At 38.8% G+C, this 25819-nt stretch overlaps 1 protein-coding gene across 2 annotated transcripts in view; it reads left to right on the forward strand.

The window, feature by feature from the left end:
• The window catches only part of LOC135942068 (neuroligin-4, X-linked-like), a 193652-nt gene that overhangs the window by 18443 nt on the left and 149390 nt on the right, over positions 1–25819 (forward strand). For both annotated transcript variants that reach the window (XM_065487982.1, XM_065487983.1), the window contains exon 2: positions 21013–21062. The gene's annotated coding sequence lies outside the window, so the exon portion shown is untranslated. The remainder of the gene's footprint in view (positions 1–21012; positions 21063–25819) is intronic.

Raw genomic sequence — 25819 nt, forward strand, 5'->3', positions numbered from 1 at the left:
AATCTGAAATTTCTAGAATAGATAGGGGAAGGTTTTTACATCAATGCATATTTGGTCAGTTTGCTAGGATTGCAGCACACCAACTTCGCCGCATTAAAAAATTGTGGTAAGTGTTCAATTCTAATTTTTCTGATTAATGGTCAAAAGAGGATTGATACTGCATAATCCTAGTAAATCCTTTTTGCCAATGTGAATTAACTAATCCATAAGGCTAGAATCAGTCAGAGCTAAAATTGACATAGCCCTGTAAATTTTCGATAAAAGTGGCTGCAAAGTTTGCATGCTTTTAAAATTATGAGGACAGCCTCCCTACCTACAGGAAATCCTAATTATTTCACAAAAAAAGATTTCCCTAAATGTTTCATGCACCTTTAGACAGATCTCGACGAGAGGGATCGAAATCTGTCAAGAAAATATGGTCATGCACCGAACATTTTGAATCAAATTTTGTATTTTAACAGTAGAAAAATTAATTGAGTGACAAACACTTGACCTTCACATGACAGAAATCCAACAAAAACAATATCTACATTTTATTTTTTGAAATAAAAATCCATGCAATACACAGCTACCTCTGATCTAGATAATTTACGAGTAGCAATCAGCCTGCTTGTTTACAAACATATTAAATATCCAACGAAAAAATTGGTGCTGAGTGTATTTATGATGTATTGTGAGACTATCGCACCCATAAAATCACATTTGAAATGGATCTTATTAAACTAGCAAGCAAGAGGGTGCTTCAATAGGAATTAATACCTTCCAAGCAACACAGCAGTCGGACGCCCTACCTAACTGCACGCGCTTTCAATTATATCATGCACTAACAATCAGTAAGGGTGGTACGGCCTATTAATTATAGAGCATAATTGCACTTAGTCACCCATTAAACGCGGTAGCGACGGGATGGATAGACGCGTTCCGCACACAACACCTACATCTTTCACAAGATTAATGATGGATCCCTAGCTCTTCTTATTTCGCTCTACTGGAAACCCTCTCTCGCGGGCTTGTATGTATATAAATAAACTGGAGACCGCGCGCGCGTAACACCTCGCCGAAATATTTGAATTTATACGATGCAAACGTCAGATTTGACTCTGGCGGCTTCATAAATTGCGTCTCTCCCGGACCTATTTCGCCCGCGGCATTGTGCGCCGCGCTCCATCAGCCCGCCCGGCTGCTTATTATCTCCGACCGTGTTATCTCTTCCGGCTTTTCCGCCGCAATTTATATTCCGCGGGCCGCGAGATTTTTTTGCCACAGCCCATTTGCGGCAATTTGGCTAAGATAAGCTCCTAATTTTTCAAGAGAGCGCTGTCCACGGACTGATGCTCCAAAATGCTGTACAACGTTTTCTGAGAGCTGAAAGGGCTAATTCCACGAAATGTACGCTAATTGGCGCTTTGTGGTGCGGCATCAGTGTGTGGCAATTAATAAGCTTTGCAATTCCCAGAAGGAGAAGGCTTTGAGGAAATCCCTTACGTAATGCTCTTTTGATTCACAGCATCGACAAAATGATATCAGTTATCGAGTGCTCTAATTTCATCATAACAAATCACGCCAATCAGATGCATTAAAAAATAGGGCTAAAATTTTTTATTTTAGTAAATTTGTAATTTTTCCGCATGTGTTAAATTGGCGCGTCATTCGATTTTTCTCGCAGAGCAGATTCCAAAATGTAGAGTTTGTTGAAATACGAGCACATTTCAAGAAAGTATGGCAAACTTAAGCTAAACAACTTTAACCCGCTCTAAACAGTGATGGTACTTTTTAAATATGCACACGCAGTCTAAAAGAAAAATAATTCTTCTCAAATGTGACCTGATTCCGCGAACTGAGACTGGATTTCCCCGAATTTTTCTTTTTCCAATTTTCTTCCACATAAACTGACAAAAACAAAATAAATACGATTACGGTGCTGCTGTGCCATATCATGCAACAAAATTCCTTTACGTGTTGCTTTTTGTAGCACTGCAAACGTCGCAGGGAATGTAATTTCGCTCTTCCTTTGATAGAAAGGCCTCTCGCGTTATTTCACCCTTGGCAAGCTGCGTTCGCGAGATACGTGAAAGCTATTATACCCGTCAAAAGTGTGTATGTGCGGCGGAGTTGCACGTGCGTAATTCAGCCGGCGGCGAGCGAACGCACCTGCATTGGCCGGGCAGTAATATGCACCGAGTGATAGCATTATTGCTGCCTGACAATAAATAATGCTACAAGTGGGACGGAAAATTACCTCGCAAACGTGTTTACGACGTGATAAAAGGGCCCTTTGTTTCTGACGGCACTCCGCCAACGGCTGCTGCGTTTGCAACTCGGGGACGAAGCAGCCGCGCGCGCAAGATCAAATGAATTTGATTGCAATATGACAGACTCTTTGTGTGTGCCGCAGTGCTGGTTAATCCAGAGATGAGCTGGATTTAACCACAATTGACGGATTTTACTGATTGGATTTCATTGACAATTCACTGCGTTTGTAACATAATTATTTTTTTTACCAACCATTTATCTGTTTTTCTGGCACATATATATATAATTTATGATTTACAAATTATTGGATTTAAAAAAGGCTCAAATCGTGGATTATTTAATTAAATGTCAAAGCCCTGCAAAAATTTAAATTTTGTAACGCAAACGATGAAGGTTGAACTTTTTAATCGAAAATTTGAAATTTACACGTAACAAAACACATTTCAATCTAAAAGAGGAGCGATAATTTTTCCACAATTTTTTCCGCGTCCTATAAGATTAAGAATTCTTGTAATATTCATCAATCGAGATTAATATAACTTCAACCGTTTGCGTTTTTCTAAAATCTTTTAAATGGAGAACAAGGAAAAATCGTGGAACTGACTGTCAAAACTTCTTCGCTTCGTAATGAGTATAAAAAGTCTAAAACTTCGTCTTATTATTTTAAAATTCCCTTGCGGCTAAAATTGGAATTTAAACATCAATTCAACTAAATTTAGCCCTCGAAATTAAGTGAAACAGATTATTAAGGGAAAAAAACGAAAGCTCATCACACTTAGAGCGTGACAAAGAAAAATGTAAAGCTTGACTTGCTTTTTAATATATCACTTTAAGTTTTCTCTTTTGTGATTTTAAGTAATTTTTTATTCATTAATTTTATAAGTTGTAAATTTTGCTAAGTTTTAAATTCCCTAGAACAACAATAACTCTCTTTTTACACTTTCTCCCGCAATCGCAAAAGGCTCGCAGTAAATTGAAAGCTTAATTCTTCTCTTATTGTTCTGACCGAAGAAGATATCTTCGGAACAGACATAAACCTGTCTCGTACGATTATCTCGAATTTGAAGTTATTTAGCCGACTCTTTTCGTGTGCGTTAAAAAACTTCTTATCCACGAACGGCAAAGTTTCGCAGTTTAGAATCCGCGTGCGTGCAAGTAGCGCAAAAACGAATCAATAAGACAGCCGCGCGGCGAATTCCGCTGCTCCTTTCCGTTTAACGCGCGACTCTTTCAGCTGAAACAGCACTTTCGTCCTTTCTTTGTTGGCTCAGCGGGAAAGTCATGAAGCAGCACACACGTTCACTCTCTCACAAGTAAAAAAAAAACAACGAGAAATGAAGTGAAATGACGCAGCCCACCAAATTAGCGAGGATTCTTTCCCGCCTTGTCCGCCGAAGTGCGAATTATGGAGCCACAAAACCCGAAGCCGTCAATTCTGAGTTGTACATACTCAAGCCTCTGGCCAAACGGGGTGCAACCTCGGCTGCTGGCTCCAGTTAGCGCTCGTAAATCCATCCACCGAGCAGACACGAAATGTTGGTTGCTTCGCCAAACAAGCCACATTACACACATACTGCTGTGGGCTCGCTCTCACTCGCATATTGCGTCAGAAACACTCTGTTTTTCCTTAATTTAAATACAGTATGTAGTAAAACACAAGTTTGCTTACTTAGTTTAAAGTCAACAAAGATTTTAAAAAACACGTCGAACCACCCAAGAAAGTCTAGAATTTTTTGGTTTCGAAACTTGACCCAAGTACCTTTTTGTCTCTTCCCAGTCGAGAAACAACAGTCATTAAACAACGCAAATTTTAGGTTTTTCGTCAACATCAATTTTTGTGTACGAGAATTTCCCGCACGCCTGCAGCACTTCCTGACAGAAAACTTAAATATTTCAGATAAAAATTAACAAATTAATCTTAGAACTTTTACTAAAAGATTAAACCGCTCTCAAATATTTCCAAATAGTAAAATTGTTTGAACTTATATTAATACATTAATTTTCAAAAATATCTTTTTAGGGCTGAGGGTTTTTAAGTTGAAAAACATTTTTATTTGGAATTTGATACTAATACACAATCGTTTTTTCAATGAAATGGTTTGTTAAGGCTAACTCTAGAGAGCTATTTAAATTATTTTGGTAAAGAGGTATGTTTCAATCGCGATAGTTTCTGGTTTTCCTTCTTGAGTTTATTTTTTTAAGTTTCATAGATTTGAAAAAATCCAACCGTTGCATGTTTAAATTCGAAAAATTTATGTGTTTATGGCTGAAACAAATATTCCAAAGAATCCTTTTGCCAAAATATTAATTAAAAATAAATTTCGATTACCGAGCATCAATTCTAAATCACTAAATAAGTTTCAAATGGAACGCTTTGTGTTATTGTTTGTGCATGTGAATGACAGAAACTGCCGCACTGTAATAGTAGCACTGCTTCTGCGTAGTACCGATTTTGAACGTATAGCTAACAGGAAATTCAGCAAACCTTCAGTGCGGAACTCAAGAGCAGAGGCAGATTTGGCAACTCAAAGCGAAAACCGTGAAATGCAGTGGGCGAAAGAAAGGGCAAGGCATTGTTTATAGCCGCGTTCAATAATACATCAGACGGGATTAGAGGCCCTGTGGTGCGCGCGCGGAGACGAGAGAGAGAGAGAGCCTCTCCTTCTCTCTCTCTCGCTCTCTCTAATTGCAAACGCACAGTCCGTTTTTGCCTGCTGGACCAAGCCGAGCCACTACCTTTGCATCTCATTCTTTGTTCATTAACTTAGCGTTTTAATCAATCATTTAAGCTGGCTGCGAGTGGCACTCGCAAGAGCGCTGCTTTTTCCGCTCGCCCCGGGGACTGCTGCATTCGTCCTCCCACGCGCCGGCATGCAAATGAGGTGCTGGCCGACACCAGAGCAAGGTGCAGCCCAGGGAAAATACACCTTCTCTCCATAACGTAGCTGTCAACCATCTAATCCGATCGTGTCAGCGGACAAATTCTTTTGAATGTAGAGCAATTGAGATGATTTACACAGGAGCAATTCCTCGTGAGGTTTATGGATTTTCTAAAAGTCAAATTTTTAGATGGAACCTTATTTTCTGAACGTTTTTCATTTTTATACTTGAATAGTAACATTCCAAATATTGAAACACTTAAAAAAATGTAAACTTTTAGTCCCATGAAAAGTTTTTGAGGCTCTTTTGCCTTTTATGTACTTTTAAAAGGGTGAAATTAATTCTGTGCCATTTCGCGGTTTTTTAAATATATTAAAAGGCAAGTCAGAGTTGCCCAGCTTTAAACTAAAACGTGATCAGAATAATTCAAATTCGAGATGCAATCAATTTTCAATAATTTATAAAGGAAAGCATACATTAAAAATATTTTTAATTCAAGCAATCTGTTAAGTAGGTTTTTTTTAATTTAAGACCAATTTATGACGGTAGTTTTCATCATGAATAATGTGTCTAATATTGAATATGTTTTTTATCCACTCAATCAGTCATAAATACATGAATTTTGTATCATGTTCAAGGTTAAATTAAAATCAATAGCATGTGAGAAAGGGCAACAATTCAGGCAAACAAGTTAGGCAATTGTAAGATCCTTTCCAGGGGGAACAAAGCTGAGGTAGGCCCAGACTTGTAAAATTTACAAATAAAAAAGATACACCATACTTGATCACCCTTTAAAATCTTACTTTCACTTGCATTCCGGGAGGGAAACTGTGCCGCTGAACAGTCTTTCAGAGCGGCTGGCATGTCATTCCACTCTCTTAGTTTCAAATTGATCTTTATTAAGGTTCTGCAGGGCTATTTTGCCCCATAAGACACGAAATACAAACACATTTTTGCTGAGGACAGTGCGTGTAGCCTGGGATGCGACTTGTTATCATTAAAACGCATCATTTTTATTCCAAAAGTCAAAATATGCCGTCTTTTAGTTTTTCCAGATTGAATTCTTACATTTTTTTAAACAAGAAATAGAAACAAATTAGTTAGAGTTTACTCTTTATTTCTATCAAGCTGCAAATAACCCTTAAGTTTCACGCGAGGCCAGGTAATTAACCGAATTCGCGATAAAACTCACCTGCACCTGGTGGAGGAGTTCCATTCATTGTCGCTTATATTGTTATTGCCGGCGCCGCTAAGCAGATTATTCGCTTAATTCTGTGAGCACACACGCGTCGTTCCCAACTCGCAGAACGGGATGTGGGTGCAGACGAGACATTCGCAGAGTCGTGCAAATACACAATGGTGTCGGGCCGGAGGTGTCGTGACAAAAGACACTGCGCTAACTGCGCCGGAATTCGCAGAGATGCGCGATTGTGTTTACGCTCGCGTCTGGCATCACAATGATAAGGCCGAATTTCCACTGTATTTATGCTCCCCAATTATACATTGCGGCGGCCAGAATTATTCCACCAATATGGTTATTGCCGGCGGGAATTGCAAACGGCTTTGTGCTTTTATTTATTTCATACATGCGCACACATAACGCGCTCGCTCGCTCGCTGGGCGCTGCGGATTTGATGATGAAAAATTGAGCGGTTTTGTGTTAATTTCTGCGTGACGAGTGTCATTTTGCATTTGCGTACACGCACGTGACCTTTAGATGAATTAATGCAAAAATTGATGAAACAGCTTTTTCTCTAGGGGTGGTAATTAAAACGAAATTCGAGCGCCGAGTGAAACACGAATGTCAATGTTCAGCAATTAAATTTTGATGAGTTGCAGAAATGAATGTAAAACTACGCGGTTTTTATGTTTGCTCTTTGGGGAAATTCCTAAAAAAGGTAAAACCTTATGAATTGCAAATGGATTGAACACGTCTGCATTTTTTTTAATTCAAATGTTCAAAATCAAACAAGTAATTCAAAATCCTTATGATTTGTTCGCCCGGTTTTTCCCAGCCAAAAAAAAATCGGTTTTGGTTAGATAGTATATTTTTTTAAGGAATTTTCACCAAAAAGCATGAGAATTTATAAGTTGAAAGAACAAAATATGAATAAATACAAACTGAATTATTAAACGGTTGAATAACTTTATTTCTATAAAATTAATGCTTAGAACTGCATATGAAAAGTTTGTTAGCTGAAAATAATGGCAGTAAATTATTTAATAATCGAGAAAGTGAATAATAAAATAAAATTCGATATTTCAAAACAGATTTTATGAAAAAAAACTCATGATTTAAACAACATTGTACGTTAATTAACTAGAAAAATTTTACTGGTGCTGGTGAGTTAAAACAAGAATTAAAAAGTGACCTCTAAAAACTTTTTAAAATTAATTTTACCCTGCACGAAAAACCAAATTTATATTAAAAAATGAAAATAAAAGGTATTTGAGTTTTTCCAACCGTGATAAAGTGGGATTCCTATTTTAAACCTCTTCAAAAACTAGAAAATTCAATGTGCCAATTTTCCGCCCCTATGAAAAACCCTGATAAACTTGTTTTAAATATTTCAAACTTTTTCTGGAACCAAGTTCCAGATACAAATTAACTTTTTCATCGACCTAATGGTGCTCAACGTTGTCAAAAAATAAATTGCACTGCAGGGATGAGACAGTGCATGTCGTTTGGTTACATGAGTGGCAATAAATTATCGTTAAACCTCAAAAATTACTGCCGAGAGGGACTTTTATACACGATAACACTTTGGATAACACCCATGCACGCCCGTTTGGCCTTAAATTTATTGCGACTCTATACTTTTCACCTTTTTTTACCAGCAGCCCAATTTGTCTGGAAAACGTAGTGGAAAATCGGTCCAGCGCAGCCGAGCGTATTTTGTTGAACGCAGCAGGCACTCTCAAAATTTAGCATAAAACATACACACGCCATATTCCAAATGCGCACGGTCATTATTTTGGAAATAAATTGCATCGGGCGCGGATCCGGTTCGACGCGGCGGCTTTTGCCTTTAATTTACAGCCCACCATATTCATTGGGCTTGTAATTAAAATTAAAAACGTTTCCCCTCATGAATAGGAGGGATTTATGCTGTCTGGCACAGTAACAATGTGCTCATGCAGTCGCAGTGCGAATGGGTAGCTCTCGAAACGCTTCTTTTGACACGAACAATGCTTTTCCGATGATTCAAAAAGCAGAGGGTGTATAGTAATTTGTTTGGCTTGATTAAGCACATTATTTTTAATTACACCCACGCGAGTGTGTGTGAGAGAGCGCGCGCGTGGCGTGCCCTTGCGTGCACGACCCGCCGCCTATAAAACAAGTTGCTTTTAATCTTCTCAAGAGGGTGCCCGATTAAATCTGTCGTATCGTCTTCGCATCGCATTCATCACAGAATATAATGCATCCCTCAGAAATTGTTTCAGAACTTGCCCTCAAAGTTTCAGTAAATTTTTATTGAATAAATCTTGAGAGAGGGATATGTTTCAAAAATGCGTATAAAGTGGGGAGTCCACCGCATAAAACTTAATGGGATTGAAACGAAATTTATAGCCTGAAATTTTCAACTGCGGCTTACAAAGTTACTTGAAAATCCCACGCCGACGAGGAATGAATAGATGAGCCAATATTTTGATTTGTTTAATATCAAGTTTTACAAGCAATTTAAATTAGTTTTGGCTGTTTTAGAGCTAAAAAGAACTCAAGAATCCTTTAATTACGCGATATTTGGCATCAATAAGTTAAATCAGACTATAAAAAAGAGTTGATTGTTTGAAATATCCTAACCCAGCGTTAAGTTTAATTAAAAAATGGCTTTATAACAAAAAGCCAACCTGCGTATCTAAATTCATGAAATAAATCAAGGATCTCATGCAAGCTATAGCTTGCTCGAGCTTATTTTTGGATAATTTTCATCTATTGCACAGAAAATTGTGAAAAATTAATCCGGAATCAGCTTTTTAAAATCTTTCAAATCGATGCTAAAATTTTGTCACCTTTGCAATGATTGACCAGGACTGGAAGTCGGCCTATTTCACAAAATAGACACGTGTACATGACACCTGCAATGACACCTACTTTTTAATTTGTAAAAAAACTGAAACAAAATATCATTTGCATATTATTGCATATTAGCATTTCTTGAATTATGATGAAAATACTATTCCACTACGTGAAGTCCTCAATATGAAATTAATTTTAAATGCCAATCAAGGCTTGCTGTTTTTTTATTATTTTTTGAAATTAGACACCCTTTTATTTCAAACAAATTACTCGCATTCATTCATAAATTAAAAAGAAGTACTTTTAAAATATTCTGAAGTGTATTTCCGATTAGAAGCAAATTCAAATAAATGCGTTTGTGATTGAGTAGTCTTTTCCTGAGCACAAAGTGCAAATGCATGCTGTTTTTACAGTTGGTTAGGCAAATACGCAAACAAGCGGCACTTCAACTAGTGAGCCCACTCACAGTCGGATAGCAAACTCTTCGTGACAACCCGTTTCACCTGATCGTGTCGCTTGATATGCCCGCTGATTAATTCGATCTCGATCAGCCCGGTTGGCCAGAGTTAACGAGGCCGGAGAGCGGCTGTTGTAACCCCCGCCTCGCTCTTCCTCTCGCAGGGGCCAAATTTGATTAAGATCTCTCCGCTCATCAGATCAGGCTTCCTGATTGTCTTTTCTTTTCCTGCCACCCCCGGGTTTAATTAGTGTTTGATTTCGATGCCGCCAAATAATTAAATCTGACGCCTTTAATCCCCGGCTTCTCAAATCATTCCTCTAATCTTAAAAGTAATTAAAATGTTTGATGAATAGGGCTGTGAATTTAATACTGCATTTTGGTGCAACGTAGACGGCTGTAGACGATTTTTCGACACAACTTTTCAGCTACATTTTACGTTTTTCTATTTAAACGGCACTTATCCGAATATTTTACATTTATTGTGTCGAAATTCACGATCAAATGAAGTTTGATATTACTATCGTGTTTCTTACGAAATTCAAAATTCTCTAGCAATGAAAAATATTGTCACATTTTTCAAATTTGAATCATAGATTTATTAACTTTTATTCGGCCAAAATCTTGTATGTCATCAAAATGGACTAGCTTGAGGTTTTTGCAAGTTGGAATGATCGAGGGTAGAAATATATATTTTTGCTGAATTTTTCTCCAAAGAAAAATAACAAAATTTGTCTAAAATATCAATGAAACCAATTTATGCACATGAAAAATCCGAATCGATAATAATTTCGGGCTAAAAATTCCACCGTAAATTAAGCTGTGTAAAAATTTACAAAACGCGTGTGATACTTACATTTACCCGATTTAGATTGTTTTGGGATGATTTTTAGACAAATTTAGAAGGTTTTTGCAAATTTTAGACGGTTTTAAGTGTAATTAAATGGCTTTTTGTGCATGAATTTTTTCCCATTGATCATCACATGACGATTGGAAGCTCAGCAAGAAAAGAACAGTCGAACGTTAAAAACTCATAGCCCTGTAAATTTTGTAAAAGGAAATCTAATATATGGTGGGGTACACGTTAATTAATATTATTTAAATATTAATGTCTCTCACAACTTTGTCATCATTTAAATCTACTGAATTGATTTCTAAATTATCGTAAAGATTGTACTTATAAATAATATGCTAGAATCGTTTAAATTCCAAGGTGTCATCATTTGTTATTTCGTCCCGAGAGCATTCATCACGAGATCCTGCGGAAAAAGGACTTTTCGTGTCCTTGTGTGGCTCAGCAGACGCCCCGCGCAGCTATACAAAAAAAAGTAATAATGGCCGTTCCATCACAAACACATAAGAGACTCCTTTCTCTCTCGTTCGCCTTTTCGTTCCGAAAGAGAGTCAAAGCTTTGGAACAAGTGAAAACGCCGCGAATTCTGGCTTTTATGGTGTTGTTGCGAAAGTTGCAGCGCGCGGCCTAGCCAACCACACTATTTTTATAGGCCAGCATGTGTGCACTTTTATCGTAAAACACCCGCGTCTCCCTCACACTCACTTTCGAAAATTATTTCATCTTCCACAGCGTTTTCTGCTACAAAAAGTTCCTCTCTTTTATCGGCGTTTTTCTTTTGCTTCGCTCTATGTCATTTTATTTCACAGTGAAATTCGCTGTAAATCTCCATGAAACGCGTTTTGAATGTGCGTCTGGCGATCCGCGTGTTTATTTATCCTGAATGTACCGCCGGTCGTGATAAACACGGGATATTTGCCGCGTACAACAATAACAGAGCCAAGTTTTCCTCTGTGCGTGTTTAAAAGTTGGGCCGCTCAATTCTCGGAATTATAAATTCCAATCGCGATTCAGTGAGAAATACACTTTAGTGTGCCCCATTCCTTTAATGAAATCAATTTCTCTTTTATCTTAACGCCATTGTTTCACGCAGACGCCGGCCGCATTATTTCGTCGATAACTTTTATTAGAATATAAATTACGTTTTGCCTGCAATAAAATAATATTTATTCATGCATAATCAATCAGGCCAGCGGCGGGGAGAAAAATTGACTCGTGCGGGCGAAAAAAAATCGGCCGACGTGCTTGCTTGCCCGAAAAGCGATTGCAAGCGCAGCCATTAAAGTGGATTTCCATAAGAAAAACGATCGAGCCGCGCACGTATTTGGGGCCGAATGCCTGCTTCCAAGGTATGTGCCTTGGGGTTGTCGGAGGAAAAAATCAACGAGGTATGCGGGGCAAAACACGCGAGAGGAGGCTGCTTGGTGCTCTTCCGCCGCTTTCATCCCCTTAGCCGCGCGCGTGATACACACATCCACTCTCAGGGTGGAAACGCGGTGCGTCGGCGGGGGCAGACGGATGCGTGGGCCTCCCTAATTCACCCCAAAATAAAATATTGCCTCCGCAGCTCACGGCAGAAAACAGCCGCGGGCGTCGATGTTTCACTTTTGACAGCTTCTTTAGCGGGACGCTAGCTCGTTTCAATATTTGAGCTGTAATAGGTTTCTCTTGTCAGCATCCTCACGAGAGGGTTCTGTACACTTTCGGCAATGCTTCAGGCGGTTATTTTAAATAAATGCTTGGCCTGACATAATTTCTTTCTATAAATCACTTACATAAGTGCATTAGGTTTCCTCTGCTGTTTTCCTATACTGCTGTATTCAGACATTAATAATTTTTTGTGTGCTTAAACAAAAAATCATTTAAGCCAATATCCGTAAAAACAAAAAAGCAATATATATTTTTTGTAAATAAAAAATATTTACTGAATGACGTTCCTACGATGATTTTTGTTGGAGCAATTTTTGATTTCAGCATCTGGAAAGAAATTAGAAAAGTGTAGAATACAGTGGCAGGATTGATTCTGAAATCGTAAAGTAAATGCTGTGACTTGAATTTTAAAGTAACAGCTGGCGCTATCTTTTGCGCACTAAAGGGCAATCGGAACAGGTGAACTACAACAAATTTTTCCAGAGTGAGGTATATTTTGCAAAAACTTAGATAAATAGTGGATAGCTTTGTAACGTCACTTGAACGTAAAAAATAATTCATTTCTGATCAGTTGGTCATTTTACATTTAATTTTGTAGTTTGCTTATTTTGGTAAACATAACAATTTTTCCGAATTCAAACATTTTTTTTATTGATCAAGAGCAATTTAGAGGTCAGTTGAATTTTAAATTTTTTTGTTCTTCCGTCATTATGATAAAAATAAGAGACCGCCAACATGGAATCAGCCATTTTTTGTGCAATATATTGATAAATTATTTCAATTTGCAGTGTCAGGATCACAAAATCTCTTTCTTAAGATTTATTTTATTGTTTTTTTTTTTTTTTTTTTTTTTTGAAAAATAAGGAGAGCTAAAATGTTATTTAATGATCAAATCGTAATATTTCCTGGAGTAAAACATTTCCATTGTAGCCTTTGGTGTTAAAACACACAAAAAACATTTCGCTTGACATTAAGTCAATTTTACACGTTTCAAACCGAGATGAAGGACTTTTTGCGGCGACCCGGGTTGAGGTATACGCATATATCGAGCCTGGCGGGTTGGGGGTTGAGCTTTCACGTTTGTAAGTATGTGTGTCAGGGTGTAACCGCTTACACACATTGCCCATATAAGCTAGGCATTTTAGCGTATAAGTCGTTTGTCTTCCTCAAGCGGCGTGTGCGTGCATGTTAAAAGAGATCGAAAGCCGGTGGGCGCGAGAGCATCATCTCTCGCGTCGTCTTCCCTCTTTTTTTTTCAATTGAGCGACGTGCGCTGACGAAATGGTGCATGAATCGCTGATAGCCCTGCTCTCATCCCGGCACAAAAGGTGCGATGCTCATTAGGAACCTCGTTGGCTGGATTGTGCACCATGCACGAACGCTTTTTGTGTGGGCTGCGGATGTGCATGCTTCCGTGGAGCCGGGGTTAGTCGAGCTTGAAGATGCAAAGCAGCCGCGGTGAAAGCAATTCGGGCAAATTCCAGAGTGCTCATTTATTCCGCGAACCGTTTGCTCTACACTTAGCATGTTGTGTTGGAAATTTAAGCGGAAATTGCAAGTGACGCCGCTACGGTTTTGATTGTCCCCAGGTTTTGGCACAAGGGCTGATTATTAACAGAAAGTTCTGTATTGTGGGATATTCCGGGAATAATTAGACTTTTGCACAAAAGTTTCTGGGATAATTAAAAGCAGGAAGCCCACTTTTCTTTAAGGATGGAAAATCTTGAAAACATTTTATTTTTCTGTAATTTCATAATTTTGGTTCTCTTGCACTCTTCAGATGCCACAAATTATTAAAAAAATTAAAGATACTACATAATATATAAGAGGTAAAATTTTTAACTGTTTTTTGTCCCACTTTGAATCATTAAAATTTTTTATAATATTTCTCAATTTTGCGTCAGTCGCGATTTCATATCCTCTTTTCTCTCTCTTTGAAATTGCAGTTGTCCAAAATTTACTTCAGAGTCTTATTTTATTTTGCAGGCTAAGTACTGCTGACGAGACCTGGGGTATAGTTAAATAAAATCTATAAAACTTAATCATCAAGAAACCCATCCGAAGTCCATTATTATTTTTTTCTTTTCAAAACTAGAACCAAATTACCATTATAAAAAGGGATCCACATTAAAAAAATGGTTATCATAGATAGAAAAGTTTTATCGTATCATTGAAATGCAATAGGGCGTTTTTAATTAATTTCGATCATTCTCGCTGGTCCGTGCTCCCAGCGGACATTTTCGTGCGCGGCAAAAGTAAATAAAATTTTCCATTTGATTAATCAAGGGCTTGTTTATTCTGTTCGCTGCCACATCCCTGTATGCGGTCAATTGCAGCAGCGTTCGTTCCCAAAATGCTAATCTTTTGAAATGAGCTCGGGTGCTACAAATTCCGGAATCTAACCGAAGGCTTTGTTCGCATTAAAATTTCCCAAATATAGGGCACAAATATTGGCTTTGTCTGGCACTGCAAAATTAATCCGCAAACATTTGCATGAGCTAAAACAATTAGAGACGAAAACTTTCAGCCGCAAAAAGTCTCGCAAAAATAATCTGGCTCAACGCACTCACAGCAAAAAGCTTCCGCTTTTCACGATGCGCTCATCTCTTCTGGTGCAACGCAAATTGAGATGTGACGGAAAGTAAATTGAACATATATGCGCAGTGCGTTCTCGTGTTTGTTTATTTGCTCGTCTAAACATGCAAAACCGGGTTCAAGGGATAAAGGTATTAGCTGAACAAAATGAGAGCAGGCTGGTTTGGTTAGAATAATAATGAATTCTCTTTTGCGCAGAAACCATCAAATACAAACTACACGATCAAGGGATTTCCTGCCAATGCGTTTGCGGTGTGTGGAACTTTGTCTCTCCAACAAAAGAGACCGCGGGATTACATAATAATTGATGTGCAACTCATTCTATTCGCATCCAGGATCAGCCACCTGCACAGCCTTAAAGTAGAACTGGAATTTGAATTTCATATTTGACAATGCTAGAATCGATTTCTGATGGTCAAATTAGTTTGGACAGCCGGATCACTCAGTCGACAAAATTTGACACAATACGTGCCGATAATCGGCGAAAACGTAATAATCGTTACTTTAGAGTTTTTTTTTTTTATAAAACTGTTACCAAAAGTGACACAAAAACACCCGAATATTGACTATATACCAATTAGATAAATGCTGATTGGTTTCCTGGCCTATAGGTACATAGAGAAAAGTGACAACGAGAGGAATCTTTCCTGCTGTAAGCTGTGTGTCCATCGCTAGGTCAAAAGTCAATCGTACAGAGAACTGTTTCCTCCTCGGATTGCTCGCCAGCGTTCTCGTTACTAAAGGTTCAAACCAAATACCGCTAAAATAACGGTTTTTACGATTCCACCGATTCTGATAAAGTCTTGACGAATTTTCGGCCTAGATATTCGGCTGCCTGAACTAATTTGGCCCTCAGGAATCGATTGAAATTGTCAAAAATGAAATATTCCAGTGCTCTCCGCATTAGCTCCTATTGCACGCTGTGGAATTGAAGCGATTTGGGCAAAGTGATTTATTTGCACAAATTAGAACCTCCAAATTCATACTTTTAAAAAGAGCATTTTGTCCATCTCTAAATTAATGAAATCCAGGCTGAATAGCAAATAAGCAGACTTGATGACTTCTTTCCCGAGCTGCTTTCGAGATTTTCCCTGCCAATAGCATAGTTGATTGGTAGGACGTAACGAAAATTATTGCCGCACATGATATAAAGGTGCTTATGGGCAGTTACATGTATTTGCTCTTCCGAATTCCTTGTTCCCATGCAAAGCAAACTTCAATTGGTCGGCAAGAGACCATAAAAAACAAATATTAAGCCATAAACAAAACGAGCCAACAAAACAACGATGGAAGTGAATGTCAATAAAATGCGAGTGACGTTGACCAAAACAGGCCGAAATTGATTTTGGGAGCCCAAGAGCCGGCACGCGCGCGCACCTAACTCTGGGGGATTAACGCTCGCAATTGCAGCTGTCCGTTCACGCAATTCGCAATTGTTTTACACTCAGCAGCTATGTTGTAGCTCGGTTCTTTTTGATTTCATTTTTAAGGAAAAAACTCTGGGTCTGTAAATGATCAAATAGAATATTTGAAAATATCTATTTTTATTCGCAGGGTCTAAAAATTTTTGAACAGGCAGTTGTGCCATCTGTTGCCAGATATGAACCCTGACGAATTGCCCGTCTAGCCAAATGGCCGTTATTATGACGAAGATCCGCTTTAATCGGCATATACTGCGAGAGCCAGACGCTCCTTTGGGGTGTTAGGGTGGCTGCTGCTGCTGTGGAAAAATTTTCGCGAATGGAAATGCCGTCAGTCGGTAGCTTTATGGGCAAATAAATATCGTTAGCGCGCGGGCCAGTAAAAAGTACGCACAGCGCATCATCTATAGCTTTTTACGGCGCACATGGAAAGTTATTTTCTCGGCGGCAGTTTTATTCTGCCACACACTGGATGCGGGCGGGCGGGCGGCTGTGTGTTTGTTCGCGGCCAGATATGTCGTGCATATATGGATTGTATATGGTGGGCATGCACGCTCAACAAAGCCGCTGGCTTTTTATTGAAATAAATAAATAAAAATGGAGGGCATGCGTTGTTTTTCAAACAAACAGCACAGGACTTGCTTGGTGGGAAGATAAATATAAAGCTGGAAAAGAAACGACCGCGTGCAGAAGTCGGCGTACGTTTACAAAGGAATGCGGAATGTTTCAGTGTCACGATCATATATTATACTATATACCTTTATTGTTGCCAGCGCCGGATAGAAAATCTAATGCAAGGTTGGGATAAATGAAGGGAAAATACGCACGCTTCTTGCTGTAATTTTAAGTTTTTTTAATTTATAAATATGGTGGTTTAAAATAAATAACGAATGCGTGGCTCATAGAAAAGAGTTTTAGGCTTAAAAATGAAAAAGGTTAAAGTAGCTAAACGGAGTGATTTATTTTCATGTTAATTTATAATCATGAATATTCCAATTAAAATTACGGAAGCCATTATGAATTATCTCCAGTGCTATTTTCAAGTTCCTGCTGGATAAATTTTCTCATCTCGTTGCCCACTCTCGCTTGAGCAGCTCGAGCAAGCTGATGCTCCTAAATTCGGGCTAGCACTTTAACCTGAGCGAATCTTGGACGAATTCAAGTGTATGAAAAGGAATTTTTCTTCCAGCAGGCTGCACTGAAAACGGTCTCGCCGATACTTAAGTCTCGGCAGTTGCTTTATCACTCTAAGGACTTGAAATTGCTCGCGCTCACCATCAAATAATTTTTCTGTATGTGTTATTCGTTCCGCTCAAAAGAGCTCGGTCTTATTTTCTTTACGATATGACCAAGAAAACATGGTCCTGCCTGTTAAGTAGAATGAAAAAAGCAAAGGGTTTGCGCCAGCTTCACGGTAGAAACCGGCAAAGCCTTTAAAAAACTTTCCAGAACGTATGATTTCACTCGCAAAGTCAAAGCCGGCTTTTCTTCTGACCATTGGAGCTCGTTAAGTTGAGCAAAAGACTCTTCTTCGGCCCGCAAAAGGATTTCGAGAAGTTTGTGCTTTTGCTGCAGCAGCCAGAAAATTATTATGCTTGGGCTAAGTGAACTATTTGTCTCTTTGTCTGAAAAGTACGACAAAGATAAAACCGATGAAACTCTTTACCAAATGATTTCTCCTTATGCACAAGCAAAAATAAAGTAGTTAACTGTATAATTTTGCAATGAAGAATGTATTGATTTTACATATCATTTGCTAAGTTGTAAAAATATAGTGTCACCCTATTCCAAGCCGCTAAATATAAAAAATGTTTTCCGACGCAAACCATTGTGTAATTTGGTCATTTCTCTTGTGTTGTACACTGTATGTGTCTAATAAATATTCTATTATTATATTTTATTGAAGATTCTTAAACAAAATTTATTAAAAAAAGAAGTATGGTCCAAACAAAAATTGGTGTTGCAAAAAGCATCGATGACAGCTTGATTTAAAAAAGAGGACATGTTAAATTTATTTGACGCTTCATTCATTCTCTGAATTACGAGTTATCTCTGGTTCCACAGTCTCATTGGTACATAATTACAAGTTGCGGAGCAAAATATTTACCTATCTTTAGTTAGTTTCTATATACACAAACGTCAAAAAAACAGTTATTTGTGGTTCTCTCTTTAGATACAAAAAATCGTGACGTTGGATAAAAATCGAAGAGCCTGAAATAAATAATCTTCGATTGCAGCCTTTCCAGAAAAGATTACCAGGGGTTTGGGAATTCACAGAACCAACTGAAGAATTGAAAGACGCTGATAGCTCCGACCAGGCGTGATAAAATGAAGAATGGCAGGTGATTTGAGAGGGTGCCGCCATTGTTGTTGTTCAAATAAATCGAGAAATATTGGCAGCGGCCGTATGAAACTTTGTTTGCGGCAAACCGGCTGGAATATTATTCGCAACAGCGGCGAAGACGTAAGTTTGCATTAGCACGCATTGTTGGCTGCGAACTGGCAGGGGATTTTCGGGCTCGTATTCAAAGCCCACGCGCACTATATTACGTCGTCAGCCATCCGTGGCTGCGCGCATAACTGATGCCGTTCTATATACGCGGTGCAACTTGCAAATACGAGACGACGACGACGCACGCAGAATTAACATACACAGCCCGTCTTCATTTTCCACTTATTACCCAGGGGACGCAGGCGCCAACAAAAGAAAGCGATATTAAAAGTACATACTTCTCGCTATACACACACGCACGACATTTCCCGTTGAGAACGAGGAAAAATTGGCAAGTGCCGCTCCTCCACACATTCCGAGCAGAAAAGAAGCCTAAAAATGATGTGTGTTTTGCGGCAAAAACCATTTTGTTCTATCCTCATCCTCCTCCGATAGCTTTGTCGCTCTTTTATTCCGTTGAAACCGCCGTTGCGGATTATATAGGGCGTTGGCATTGGCAGGAGTGGCTTTTCCTGTCCACTTGTTTCACGAGTTTTTTTTGCTGATTTAGCGGAAGCTGGAGAATCATGACTTTTGTTTAAATATATACAGAAATACACACACAGGTTTTAACCTTTAAAATGAAGAAAAAACTGAATGGCTCTACTCTGTGTTTGTTAAAGGTTCTCAATTGAAGGGCGGGAACTTTTTCCGTAATTTTGTAATTAAAACGCACTGTTGGGAATGCATTGTTGAGTAAATTGATGGAAATTAAATGTTGGTGATAACCAACAATTAAATGTCAACAAGGATTTTTCAAACATCAAAGTGCCGGCTAAAGTTCAATCCAGCAGGGCTAGGGGGCCTTTAAGGTTTTAGAAGAGTCTTTATGGTCACACATAACATAATTAATAATTAATAATTGCCAAAATAATTTACTTTTTTTTGCTGGAATTTTCCAACATAAAAAATCACTATTTGTTCATTTTAAATTTTTTTAAACAACGTCCGTTCTTAGCTTCTGTCTTATTCCATTTAAAAAAATCTCAAGACGAGACATAAATTCTTCAAGGAAATCAAAGAAATAAAAAACCTAGCTAAAAAAATGGGAAATATCGAATTTTTCTTAAAAAAAAACCTAAAGTACGCATGAATTATGCTAAAAAAAACTACTAAAATTATATGCATCACAAACCGACTTAGACTTATAATATTATTGCAACCAAAATTATAAAACTCAAAATTATCCCTTAAAATTTTGGCCGAGCGTTCAAAATAGGTATCTTGAACCCCTATACTTCAAAGTCAATCAGACCCCCTTGAATTGAGCGGTTTTTTCCTTTTTCCATCACATTTTATTTCCACGTGTTGTGCTGCAGATAACCTTTAAAGGTGCAGGAATTCCAGTTTCACATTCTGCAGCACCTTTCATCTACACTGCATGCTCCACTACTTCAAGTTTATGGCTGTGCCCAATTAAAAGCCATAATCCCCGTAGAACGGCAGAGATGAAACAACATACACCGTTTCGCAGAGACGCCAAGAGAAGTTTGCCTGGGCTGGAATTCCAGTGTTTACGGCACGCGAGAGATGCAGTTGTTCGTGCGGTGCTTGCGGTATTCGGTTGGGAATCCGGCCTGCCTCATCCTCGACATCGGCAGTCAGCCATTGAGCCGAAAACGCGGATTTGCATATCAAATTAGACGCACCCACCGTGCATAAATCATTGTTAGTGGATGCGTGGCTCACACATCCCAAATTGAAAATCAAATCCGCGCAACCGTGTTTTCCTTTTGCGAATTGAAAAATAAGTGTGAGCGTGCGTTGTACTTCATAGAGAAATTCATACATATTTTTTGCGCAGTAAAAGTTACATCATCCGCGCGCCGAATGGAAACAAAATAAAAAAGCACATTATGAAGGCAGCTGCCGGCTCGTAAATTTTAAGCACGGTGTGACTTAATTTCGCCGAAATTTATGGTTCCATTTCCTATGCTCTCCATATACAGCCCTCCACAGCATGGAACGAAAGCAACACATCACAGCAATGCGGGTCAGATTGCACCAAAAGAAAAATGTTCATATTTTAAATTGGAAAATTTTATTCACAACGCTGTAATGTTGCAAATAATATTTCTTTTGACATGTACGTAGCTCAGGAAAAATATACAGAAACTTGGATTGAAAAGCTTTGCTCTGTTGAAATTCACTTCACCATTTTTATTTTTTGTATGTTTACACACAGTCCATTTTCAGCCGGGCGAATGAAGCATTAGTAAAAGCACTCCTGACATTCTAGATTAGGCTAACTCGATGCTACCTCTGTGTTAAAAGACCATAAAAAAGTTTTGCTCGTGCAAATGAGACCCGGCAGGCCCGTGTGAAATCACAGCGATGTACCGAATGAAATTTTTCTCTTTCATTCTGACAAAGAAGTTCTCTTTGTTGCAGATAATCACTGGTCTTGGGCAGCTCTCCACATATAGAAAGAAAAAAGTTGGGTAAGTATGGGGCAAAATTGTGTAATACCTCCAAATTGCTTCGCTTTGAGAGCATTTTTCTCGTCGGCAAAATGATCGTTCTTGTCGTCGGACGGAAATTGCGTTAATTTTCTGAAATGACATTTCACTCCACGGTCTTGACTTTTTCCCACCGCGCATTATACGACGAAACTTTTCTAGTTAAGAGCTAAAAAATGAAACAAATAAGGCCCGCAACAACGAACGGGCCAACTTTTGACATTAACGCAAATAAGAAGTAGAGAGCTTGGCCTCCTTGAGACGATGGTTTTCTTGTATTTTCCTTGTTGCAGTGGAATTTTTCTATATAACTCGTCTCAAGCTCAAGAGAGAAAGAAAAACAGAGAGAGCACCTCTTCCAATTGGATCGCCTTTCTACTTTCTACTTTCTACACCATAAAAATGGAAAACTATAGTTTTGATCCAATGTCTTCTTATCGGTCAATCACAAGGGAATATTTATTTTTCATTGGCTAATTGAGAACATCCTTGGTGTTTGAAGTGGACACACTTAAATCTTTGATGTCATTTCTACCACGATTGGCTGAATCAAGTTTGGTTTTCAGCATGTCAAAAATGAAATATTTTCTCGCCAAGAATACTCAGTAGCAGGTTTGAGTTTGAAATCACAGAGGAAAATACTAAAAGGGGCAATCAGACGGTGGCGTCATCTGCGTGAATGGATCCAAACACTAAAAAGTCTTTCCCATTGGCGAATTATGTAAAATAGAATTTTAAAAAAATTCAAGAAGACGAAGAGTTAAAATGTTAGATATTGACTTTCTAAAATTTAAATTACAGTTTCACTTCTTGCAATTTGGTGCAATTTAAGAGCTAGTATAACCAATCCTAGAAGCATTTCTATTTCCCTGGTAAATTTTGTTAAGATTGCATGTGTTGTTTGTTTTGTCCATGATTTATCCTTTGTTCCTCCTAAAAAGGAGTTAGTTTTCTAATTAGATCAGGGCCCCCAGAAACAGATTTCTGGCAAACTTTTTCCCCTTTTTCTCTAGCGCACGTGCGTATGGGAGGAGTGGCGATAAGGCCAGAGATTTAGTACAGTGCTTTCACCCTGCGAGCGAGGCAATTAAAGCCGTGGTCAGCGCAGTGTGAACCCGAGCTCGTAATTTGCAGTTTGCATTCTGAAAAGCCCTCTTATTTAATTACATTTCGGCCTGACCATAAATTGACGAACTCACTCTCACCCGGCGCTTTTGTCAACAACAGAGAATTGCCGCTCGTCAAGTTTAAGCAAGTTTTGTGTCCTCGTGATTTTTCTCCTTTATCTCGGCGACGGTGCGAAGTTTGCGAGCCACTTCTCACGTGGCCCGGGCGAAACGAAAGTTTTATAATATCTTGCTCGCGCAAAAGCACTTTTTTCTGATTGAAAATCTCACATTGGCACATAAAGTTGGAGCTGGCACAAAAACGCCATGAAATTTCATACCGATCATTTGCAGTAAACGCCTGACGGAAAGTGAGTGTTTCGGCGTGCAGGCCCTTCTTCTTTATTCAGAGAAATACTGAGTTCGTTCGTGCCAGACGAAACTATCTGCAAACCCATCTGCAAAGTCTACATTTGCCGGCATATTACACAGCAAAGCCTCCGGCAGCGACGTTTTCCCACTGCGGACCAGAAAAAGAAAGCTACAGCATCACCATCATCGTCCATATATTTAGGTAATAAAATTAAGAAGGCGCTTTTATGAAGAGCCAAAGGAAAAAACGCCTTTTGTGTGTGCAGGCAGTAAATTATTATTATGTATTATAAAGTGGCTGCCGGCGGCGTGGAGCAGCACAATGCCAGCCCTGGCTATTTTTTGGCCCCGCGCTGATACGAGAGCAGTAGCAGTGTGTATGATGGAGAGGCAGAGGCGCTCGCGACGTGTGCGCCAGCAGCTTCATCGACTGACTCCTGGGAGCACTGATAGATAGAATGCCCCTTTGCACACACTCCCTACAGTGCTCATACAAAGAATCTTACACGTCAAAGCTTTATAAGAAGAATTTCACACTTTGTTACACTCAAAGACTCTTAAATTGGAAGATTGTTTTAATCGTGTCAACTGCGATAACACCTAATTACCGCAAAATATAAAGGCAGGAACAAACACTTGAATACAACAGAGATTGCGAATTTTGAATGGCTATGATAGTTTTTTTTAACCGCAATTTTCTCGAGAAAATTCAATGGCGTTTCTACCACGATTTGCTGAACAGATTTTGGTGCGGGGAGAACCACGAAGGTGCGTTTTTGGTCTGAGTTTAAGCAAATAAATGAATGGACATAAAAATTAAAGTACTAGCTGCTCCGCGTTTAGTTTGATGATTAAAATTATTTTTCATTAAAAAAGTGGGTGTAAAATTTACACGGTAAAAGTGTGATAGCAAAGCTCGAATTTCTCAGGGTGTGGCAGCAGAGAACGAGATTCTTACATGCCTCTTTCTCGGTCGGCGTTGGCCCTTAGAGTGCGATGGATGGAAAGCCATCTTTCACAATGGCAAACGAGCCAGGCGGGCGGGCGAGCGGGTTGCATCGGCCGCTCCAACCAGCTGACCTGCTGGTGATCGGCGAAACACGCACCCTTTTGTTTGCCTCGTCTCGTTTATTGAATTTGATTTATGCACTCGGTCGCCCCGCAGTGTCGGCAGGTAAAAACGTGCATGATGACGATTGTCTGCCTTTGAAGGGAATTTATTTTACTCATGCAAAAATATTTACATATTTATGTTGACTGAAAGCTATATAAAAAAGCATTTTTTTTTTAATATTAAGCCGGACATCTGAACATGTAATTAAAGAAATTCAAAATTTTAACTCCAAAATAATTTTAATGTTTAGTCCAAACTAACCAATCCAACGGAGCATAGCGTAAAATCTTTTTAAACTCTGATGTTTGAGAGCTGCGAGAGCAAACGATCGTCCAATCAGAACAGAAATCAATTTGATGTCTTTCTGACAAAGAGCGATTTCAATGATGGCTCAACCAGAAAGCTCCTGTTAATTCGCACACATGCAAATGCAATTATCCTGTGAAATGAACTGAGTGCCAGCGGACGCTATTGCTTCTGACAATCGAGACCACGTTTAGTCAGACGCAAGTAATTCTGATTCGTCCTGCTTTAGTGTGAATATTCGCGTAGCAAATGGAATCAATTTGCATATTTTGGCGCGTTTCCAGAGGTAAACATGCATGGGAAACCAAAACAACATTGAAACTATCAGCGAGTGCAAATGCTTTGTTTTGCTACTTTGTGTTTGTTTTTGTCCGCACGGGCAGGACTGTTGACAAAATTGCAAGCCTTCTGTGCGATACACAATATTTAGAAGCATTTGGAGAGCTTTAATGAACGAGCGTATGATTTTCGAAAACAAGTTTTAATGGTTGAAACTGACTGGAAGCCGGATATATAGTCGAGGAATAATTGACAATTTTAATTACAGTTTTGCTCTCGATAAATTAAATTACTAATTAACTCAAGAATATATGTGTGGAAATGGATTTATGTTTAAAAATTAGTACTAAATTTTTGGGGCCAGACCAGAACTCAGTCTTGTTGGTTTGAGCCTTTCAATATTAGAAGCCCAAAGATTTTAGATTCATTTTTATTTTCATAAAAAAAACAATTTTTTCATATCATCTACTTCTTTGGTCGAATGTGTTGAAATATAGCGTTGAAACCTTGAAATAAAAGAAGGTTTTCGGGGCTAATCTCAACTTGACGAGACATAACAATGCTGTAAACTAAAACAATCAACCAGGCCAGAAAAAATAAATGTAAAATTGTGAAGAACTTTGAATATTCATATGTTATGTCTGTTGGGTGCAGTTCCGACGAGGAAAGTCCGGTACTCGTTGTTTAGTTTTGGCTGTCCGGTGAGCAATAAAATGTGACGTGGCGCCAGTTGTTGTTGACCATCAGCGCCAATGTTTCATTACCTCTTTGTTTTAGCAGAAATGCCGAAAGTATAGAAATAATAGCTCGCCAGCAATTAAAGGGTGTGGGAGCCATGGAAACATTCATTACACGCTGTGAAAGGAGTCTCGTTTGTGACAAAGTGCTGGACAGGGTGGAGATTTCACGCCAAATTCATGGCATTTTTTGCGTTAATTGCGGCACAGAGTGAAAAACAAACGCATGAGTGTGTCTAATGATGTCAAGCGGAGATGGGAGTCACCTCTCGCTTTTGCTAACTTTTCCCATTACAGCACATTTAATTATTAAGCCTCCCAAGTCCCGGCCACGCCTCTCTCATTATTCTTTACTTGCTTTCAATTTAGCAGCACGCACACTTGGCTAAGCAATTCTCCGTTGTTTGTCAATTTACGCTCCAGCTACAGCTGAAGAAAAAAAATGATAATTTCGGAAGCCTGTGTTATTTTGAGTGACGCACCATTGTTTGAGCTCAGTCACGCGCTGCAACGCCGCTTTTTTCGACGCACCCATCTGTTTTCGGGTTGACAAGCCACCACGTCGCCGAATTTTGCGCCAAATTGCCCAATTAACTGAACATTTTTTCTAATTTAGAATTTTTCTTGGATGTGAAGTGAAGAGTAATAAGGCAACTTCATTAGATCAACACAACGCAGCACTCAACAATTTTACAACATCAAATATATGTATAATTATTCCTCAGCAAGGAGAAAACAAAAATAAGTATATATATTCGTGTAAGATTGCATTCCTTTTCCTCCTCTCCAGCAGCCTTTTCCAAATTCTTGGAAAAGTGGAGGTAG

Source organism: Cloeon dipterum, chromosome 4 (genome assembly GCF_949628265.1).
Source record: "Cloeon dipterum chromosome 4, ieCloDipt1.1, whole genome shotgun sequence".
NCBI lineage: Eukaryota > Metazoa > Arthropoda > Insecta > Ephemeroptera > Baetidae > Cloeon > Cloeon dipterum.